Source organism: Sceloporus undulatus, chromosome 2 (genome assembly GCF_019175285.1).
Source record: "Sceloporus undulatus isolate JIND9_A2432 ecotype Alabama chromosome 2, SceUnd_v1.1, whole genome shotgun sequence".
Taxonomy (NCBI): Eukaryota; Metazoa; Chordata; class Lepidosauria; order Squamata; family Phrynosomatidae; genus Sceloporus; species Sceloporus undulatus.
Window position 1 is genome coordinate 146184183 of NC_056523.1, and position 8525 is coordinate 146192707.

General features: G+C 39.9%; 1 pseudogene; it reads right to left on the minus strand.

Moving 5' to 3' along the window:
- Window positions 1-5990: 5990 nt before the first annotated feature.
- LOC121920424 lies at window positions 5991-8319 on the minus strand (annotated as a pseudogene).
- Window positions 8320-8525: the final 206 nt, after the last annotated feature.

Below are 8525 nucleotides of genomic sequence, written 5' to 3' on the forward strand. Positions count from 1 at the left end.
GTGTCATCTGCATACCTTATATTGTTGATGTTCCTTCCACTTATGTTCATGCCTCCTTCCTCCAAGTTTGATCCTGCTTTATGTATGATACGTTGAGTGTACAAGTTAAACAGGTAGGATGATAAAATGCAGCCTTGCCTGACCCCTCTGCCAATTAGAAATCAATCCACTTCTCGGTATTCTGTCACGATTCATGTCCTGAATACTGGTTACTCATCAGGACAATCAAATGGTGTGGCACACATATTTCTTTAAGAGCAATCCACAGTTTTTCATAATCAAACAAACAAAAACTTTGCTATAATCTATGAAGCACAGGCTGATTTTTCTTTTGAAATTCTTTGGTGCACAGCATTATTCAATGTATGTTTGCAAAATGATCCCTAGAGCCTCTTCCTTTCCTGAATCCAGATTGGACAGCTGGCATTTCTTGCTCCATATATGGTAAAGGTCTTTGTTGTAGAATTTTGAGCATCTTTTTGTTTGCATGCAAGATTAATGCAATGGTCCTGTAGTTACTATAATCCTTGGCATCCCCTTCGTTGGGGAATGAAATGTATATTGAGTGTTTCCAATCTGTGGGCCATCCTTTTGTTTTCCAAATTTGTTGATAAAATTTGGGTAGAACTAGACTTGATTTTGTCTACATAGCATGAAGCAGCTTTGTTGTTTTGCCATTTGTTTTAGGTGGTTTATTTCTCTCAAGCGCCCTGAGAACAGCTTCAACTTCACTTTCTAAAATTGTAGGTTCATCTCCAAATGGTTCTTCTTCAAATTATTCTGCCTTCCCTTCATCTTTTTTAGTTATTCAATGTATTGCTTCCATTAGGTTTTTTATTTCTACTTGGTCATGTGTTCTCCTGTTGGTTATAGAGCATATCCATTCTTGGTTTAAATTCCCTTTCATTTCTCAGATCTTGTGAAAGGGGTTTCTTGCTCTTCCTTTTTTGCTGTCATCTTCTATTTCTCTGCATTGATTGTTATTGTATTTCTCCTTATCCCTACTGAGGGACAAGTCACTGAGCAGTTGCATTCAGGATCTGAATCTATTTCTTTCACCTTTTATTTTTGTATCCTGTCTGTCCTTAAGTGCTTTAAGGGTTTCATCTGTAATCTATTGAAGCTTCTCTTTCTCTTTTTGGGGGCAGCTTCAGATAGTGTCATTTTGCATTACTCCCAAATAATGGCTTCAGTCCACATTTCTTCTTTCTCAGTTAGGCTTAATAATACAAATCTATTTTTTAACATAATCTTTAAATTCTATGGGGATTCTATTTTGGTTTAGTGTTTTTCTTTAATTTTCCTCTATTTTTTGATATTAGCAGTTAATAGTTTGTGTGACAATCCGCTCCTCGTCTTGTTTTTGCAGAGGGAATGGAACTTCTCCATCTTCTGTTTCTAATTATGTAGCCTATTTAATTTCTATGTTGGCCATCAGCTGATGTCCATGTATACTGTCACTTCTTTGGTTGCTTGTAATGAACAAACTGTTGGCCTTATAAATTCATCCAGTCACTCTCCTGCTTCATTTTTTGATCCTAGTCAAATTTTCCTACAATTTTGAATCTGCTGTTTTCTAGTTTTGAATTCTAATCACCTATGATTAACAATTAGTCCTGTTTTGTGTATGATCAGTTTGTTCCTGGACTCCAGAATAGAATCTTTCAGTTTCTTCTTCTTCTGCCTTTGTAGTTTGAGCATACATTTGGATTATGGTTATATTGATAGGTTTTCCCTGAAGTCTTATTGATAGGATTCTCTCCTCACTATTAATGCCTTCTCTCCTGTTAATGCCATCCTATTTTCTTAGATTTTCATTTCCTGAGTAAAACACTGTGTAACTATCAGACTCAAAATGCCTCATTCCTCTCCTCTTTAGCATATTCACACCATGAATTGCAATATTTCTATCCCATTTCTTGTTTTATAATATCTAGCTCCCCCTGATTCATGCTTCTCACATTCCATGTCCCTATAATTTGCCTTGCACAGTTTCAGACTTCCCTCTCACCTCTGAGCACATCAAGGTCCTTTTGGCTTGAGTCCATTTGCATCATTAGCCACAGTGATACCCATACTTGTTATCTGCTCTTCTCCAGTAGCTAGTTGAGTACTTTTGACCTGGGAATCTCATCTTCTGGCACTATCGCTTGTTTCATTTTGTACTGTCTCATCATAGGATTTTCCAGATAGAAAGTTTCAGGAATGGTTTGCCATTGTATTCTTCTGTGCAGTACTAACAAGTGTTAACTATGTGCCACTGCTGTTGACCCTGAGAAATTCTCCACCAGTATCACTCTTCAATACTTCTGCTGCCCAGTAGTTGTTTAGTGCATTTAGTATGGCTCCTAGCATAAGTCTGTCTGACACGGGAAACACTCCCAGGAGCATTACCACCATCAACATAGCCTCTTGTCTCACAGGAGCACACAGTCTCATCACTTCAGAAAGGTAGTGTCATTGGTGGGTCTATAAGCTACAGCAGCTGAAATTCCCTGTTACTTAACTCAAAAATGCAGGAGCCATACCCTCTTGCTCACAAGCCTAAACTACAAAGGAGATTTCTCAGTTCCCTGGTTAAAGAAGAATGCCACCTTGCATGACAGTTTGATTTCAGAGACATGCCCTTACATACAAACAAGGAAAAAAGGAATTACCAGATGAGCCCTAATTAGAAGCTCATTAGGTGTGGCTGAATAAACTGGGCTTCTAGGATGTCCTCCCTCTCTTTATTAACACTCATATCTTTTCACATTCGTGAATGCTAACATTTACTCAGCCAAAGAAATCATGACTTGGTGCTACAAAATCTAAATCAGGAAGACACTGCATTTTGTTGGAGGCCCACTTTCTAAAAGGAAGCTAGAAATTGAGAATACCTGGATCTGGCACAAAGAGAAATGGGTCTGGGGCAGGGGGGGGGATGTCTTTCAGCTATTGCACTGGTGTTTTTCATCAGAGGTTTGGAGAGGTAAACAAAAATGTCTCATTGCTTTCATCTAGTCCTGGATAGGCAAATGTAGCCCTCCAGATGGTGGTGGGCCTACAACTCCCAACAGACCTAGCCAGTATAGCTGACGGTGAAGAATCACAGTACTGTAGTCACAGCCCCAAAGTATCTGGAAGGCCAAAGCTGACCTCCAACACTGCCCTCACCTGCAAGTGATAAGGGGAGGAAGAGAACAGCCCAGCCACAGCAGGCATGGTAGCAAGATCCTGCCAGCTTACTTTTGCCATCATGGAGAGGGAGTGATGGAGGCTCCTTTGCTCCCCTTCCACTCCAGTGTGCAAGAGCAGCCAGGGGCTCCCAACCATGGCTCCATTCACCCAGCCATTGATCAGGTGTGAGGCTGTATATGGGCACATTCTGGCTATTCTTACACACCCAGCAGTGAAGGAACAGCTTGTACCTCCAGCGTAACACTTTGCTCCTTCTTTGGAGTTTATCAGACAAGGGAAATTGGAAGTATAATCCAATGGCAATCTGAACGCAATCATGGGGCTTAATGTTATTGCATGATAACCCACTACACGCAAATTCGGGCAATGGGAAGTCAGACCGAACGCAATCATGTGCTTTCACGTTATTGCGTGATAGACAGTCACATGCAAATTCAGGCAATGGCATGCTATTTTTGGGCAATGGGAAGCCAGTTTGAACACAATGCACATTCACGTAATTGCCCTAAACTAGCGACTTTAAGTGAATGCGTTCTGACCCCACTTTCTTTTCATTCGAATTTAAGAGAAATTCCTCCCGTTGTTGGGTGCTCAAGGGCAGGCAGAACATGCCAAAGCACAGCTTCCTGACCAATCACTGGCAAGGAGAATGGAGCTGTGCCTGCAAGCTTCCTGGGTGCTCTTTTGCCCACCAGGAGAAGTTATTATTATAATAGTTTATTTTTATAGTGCTGTAGATGTACACAGTGCTGTACAAACAAGGTTGAAAACAGTGGTACACAATGCCTCCTTATGCAACCTCATTCAAAGTACATACACCAGAGAAACAAAGGTAAACAACAGCTAAGAGCTGGCACGAAGGGCTTACAATGGCTAAATGAATGCACTTGAGTTTTTTTGGACAGAAAAAGGCTGGGATGAAGATAGATTTCCATCTCTACATGTATGAAGTATGTTCAATGCAAGGAAAAAACACTGTGGGAACTTCATGTATTTTTTGATCCTTGGAGAAGGGAGGGAACAAATATCTACTGTAAATATAAGTCAAAATGTAAAATGGCCTTGAGCCCATTTCACACCAGTGGCTGCTACTGTCTCCATTTCTCCATTTCTTTGTGGCATTATACATAGAAACAATTTTTAAAAATAAATATTTTAATTTGGAAAGTACTGTACAATCAAAAATATATATATAACATGACTTTAACAAACTATTTCTGATTTCTGCCAATCACAGCAGGGGTGATGGAAAGCCTCAGTTTGCCTAAAGGAGCCTGGGATCTGGAATTCACTTTTTCATTCTTCTACAAAACGAAAAGGAGGACCAAGAGCCCTCGATGATTATGAAGATGCATTAGGACAGTGGGGAAAACACCTTTGTTGGATATTTATACAGAATTTATTAGCGTGTTGTCACAAGGTTTATCTCTGTAACACCCCGAAGAGGCAGTGCATTATCATTCCATTACAGAGACAGTGAACTATTATTTATTATTAGAAATATTTCTGACGACTTCTCATTTATGCAAATCTCAGGCACTTCACAACAGCAGTATAAAGCAGTCTGATAAAAACAGTATTCCCAAGTGTTCAAAACTGCTCAAGGTTAGATGAAGGCAAAGGTTTAAAAATACATTAGCTGGCATCCTGTTGGGAAATTATATCATTGTAAGCATATTTATGATGACATAAATTGAATTGTGTTGTGCAACATTCATATTCTCGGGAGGGGAGGGAGACATAGTTACACCACTGGGACCATTGTGCAAGCAGAGCCAGCAGCATGACCACTGTGAAATGATCCCCGTGTGGAATGAGAGCCCCCATTGTACAAGACATCTTGGGCAATGCCTTGGGTGCAGCACTGCAATTGAGTAGCATGGTTGTACTTTGTGTCAGTAATGTACCTCTGTCACTGTAACGTTACCCACTGCAGAGTCGTGGCCATTATAGATTGAGTCTCCCTTATCCCAAATGCTTGGGACCAGAAATGTTTTGGGTTTCAAATATTTTATTTATTTATTTTTATTTTATTATTTTTTGCTTTTGGAATATTTGCATATACTTAATGAGGGATAATGGAGATGAGACCCAAGTCTAAACCTTCATTTATGTTTCTATACATTAGAGCCTGAAAGTAATTTTATACATAATATTTTTAATAATTTTGTTCATGAAGCAAAGCTTGTATATATCAGAAAGCAAAGGTGTCATTATATCAGCCACCTATGTGGACAATTTTGATTTTAGAGTATTTCAGATTTCTGCATAAAGGAAACTCAACCTGTATTAATACATTTCTACAATATTTCAGAGATGTAGTCTGATGTTCAGGCATTTCCCAATTATTTGACAGGTTAGGGACTGTCAAAAAGCAGAAATAATTGAAACACAGAAATCCACCTTTTTAAAAACTTGCAAATACATTTTGGCTGCAGAAAAATATAAATAAGATACTGTCTATCACTTGTGAATGTATGTGAAAGCTAAATAACAGAATATACACACACATAAATACAGTGAAATGAACAAAAGCTTTCTTTTAAATATTTTGATTCTTGCATACAAGGACGAATGATAGTGATTTACTGAAGAAAGTCAAAAGGAGGCCTTATCATTAGAAACTTCAAACAACCTCATTCATTTTCTAGAAGGGCATTTTGATGGAGATCTTACAAGGATTGATGTTGCTATTGATGTTGACAGCTAAGGGTTAGGAGGGACTAGCGATGTTGTAGTGACATCTTGAAACAGGAAAGCAATGAAGTTTGCCACATTGACATCTTTCACTTTTCTCTAAGAAGGTCTCTCTAACAGGCTATTTGGTTTTGTAGGCCTGTCTTTACTTTTGAACTTCTTTCAAAATGGGGATCAACCCTTTACCAAAATGCAATTGCATCCTCTATTTTGGCAATTCCTTCTTCTAATTCTTTAGTTGTCAATACTCTAGGCTAAGCCATATCATCAGGCAGGGCTTCCTGATTTCTGAACAGCCTTCCCTGTTCTTCATCACCTAGGCCCTCATCAAGCACTTTTGTGATATCTTCAGGCTGGACTTCAAATTCTAATTCTCTTGCCATGTAAACAACTGCATCCTTAAAACCTAAAAATCGTCAATGAGTGTGGGAATGAATCTTTTCCAAATAGCTTTCAAATTTGTTTCTTAAACTTCCTCCCATGCATCTCTGATTGTTTTAATGCCATCCAAAATAGTGAAGTCTTTCCAAAAAGCTTTTAGTTTATTTTGCTTTGATGTCTCGGAAAGACAATCATTTAATGCAGCTATACTAGCATTTGCAAACATTCTCCTTATATAATAAGATCTGAATGCTGAAAAAACAACTTGATCCATTGGCGGAGGCAATGAAGTTGTGTTTACAGGTATGAAGGCAACTTGAATTTCTTTGAAGGACTCAGGACTTTTTCACATATGAACCTATGTGTTTCCATCCCAAAAATTGTTAATGTGGTGGCGTCCCAGAAAAGCAAGCCCATTTGCTAATGGTTATCACACACAAGAGCACAACAAGGAGTAAAGGCACATTACTTAGGGTCAGATTCGAATTTGGCTATCAAATGGGTGAGGAAAAAGCCCCATAGCTCGCTTAGAAATACCTTTTCTGTGCATGTTCCAAACTGTCATTTCCACAAGTGCCCCCCCCCCCACATGCCCCAGAGAGGGAGGGGAAACTGGGGGGGATCCTCTTTGCCCCAGAAACTGGGTCAGAGGGAGGCAGAATGAGGCTTCCCTTTGCAAACAAAGAAACACACACACACAAGAGAGAGAGAAAGGAGGGAGCTGGGTCCATAAGCCTGCCTGATTCCACAGAGGGCTGATACTCCCCAATGCCCTCCTTTTCGAGGACATGTCCTCCATTTCTCCCCCCATTTCTTCAGGAGGAATGCCAAAACGTCCTCCACCTGCCTTCTCCCAGCAGCTGATTAGAGCCTGCAAAGAGGAGGAAAAGCAGCTGGGCCAGGCTAAAGAAGGGAGTGTGTGTGTATCCCTTTTAAGAAAAGAGCATTCTCCCGCTTTGGCACAGCAAGGCACCCTGGGAAATGAAGGCATCTGGAGGCTTGCCTTTTCAGATGGCTGGCATTATGCGAAGGGAGTGAATCTGCAATCAAAACGGACATGCAAATCCACTAGTTTCGTGAATTTGCTCATTTCTTGATTCACCTCACATTCTCCCTGGATTCTGTCCTGATTGCATGCCGTGTCATGAGAAAAGCAGCTGTGAACTTGTCCCTAATACCCTGGATGACTTTGCATTGCCCCCCACTTTAACCTTCCAATTTTCTCCACGTGAAAAAGTCCTCAGAGTTCTAGGGTGGCCTGGAGCACTATCAACAAGCAGTAGAAGCTTAAAGGGAATTTTCTGTTCCTGGCAAAAATCTTCAACTGTAGCCCTGAAATAATTTGAGAACCAAGTTGCAAATAAATAAGCAATCATCAAGGGTTTTGCTTTACTCTTGTAATAAACTGGAAGGCTAGACTTTTTAAGGGCCCTAGGATTCTCTGAATGGTATATAGGCATATAGGCCTTAGCTTGCGGTCACCAGCTGCATTATAGCCCCTAGCAACAGCATTAGCCTATCTTTTGCAGCTTTGAATCCAGGCATAGATTCCTTTTCTTTTGCAATAAAAGTTCTAGCTTACATTTTCTTCCAATATACGGCCATTTCATCTGCATTGAAAATCTGTTGCTTTGTATAGCCACCATCATCTATATTTTTTTCAAGCTCTGTTGGATACATTTCTGCAGCGGCAGTATCTGCACAAGCTGCTTCTGCGTGTACTTTTCTATTATGCAAATTGGACCTTTTCTTAAATATATTTAACCAGCCTTTGCTGGCCTCAAATGTTTCTTGTGCTGATGTCTCTCTTCTTTCAACATTCATTTTATTAAATAGATTTAGGGCTTTGGCCCAGATAATTCCTGTGCTTGGAGGAATATTGGTTTGGTCTTGGATCATTTAACAATTTTTTCCCATATCAGCAATTAGGCTGTCCCGCTTTCTAATAACTTTACTATGTTCTGGTGTGTTTTTAATTTCATTTAACGCTTTGGCTTTATTCTTAACAATTGTACTAACTGCTGAGCGAGGTACACCTAGTTTGCAGCATGCCATGAACATACGGTACCTTTCTCACTAAGGGCCAAAACACACTGCAGAAATAATCCAGTTTGAAACCAGTTTAACTTTCCTGGCTCAATGCTAGGGAATTCTTGGAACTGTAGTTTTGCAAGACATTTACTCTGTCAGAGAGCTCTGGTGCCACAACAAACTACATTTCCCACGATTCCCTAGCACTGAGCCAGGGCAGTTAAAGTGGTTTCAAA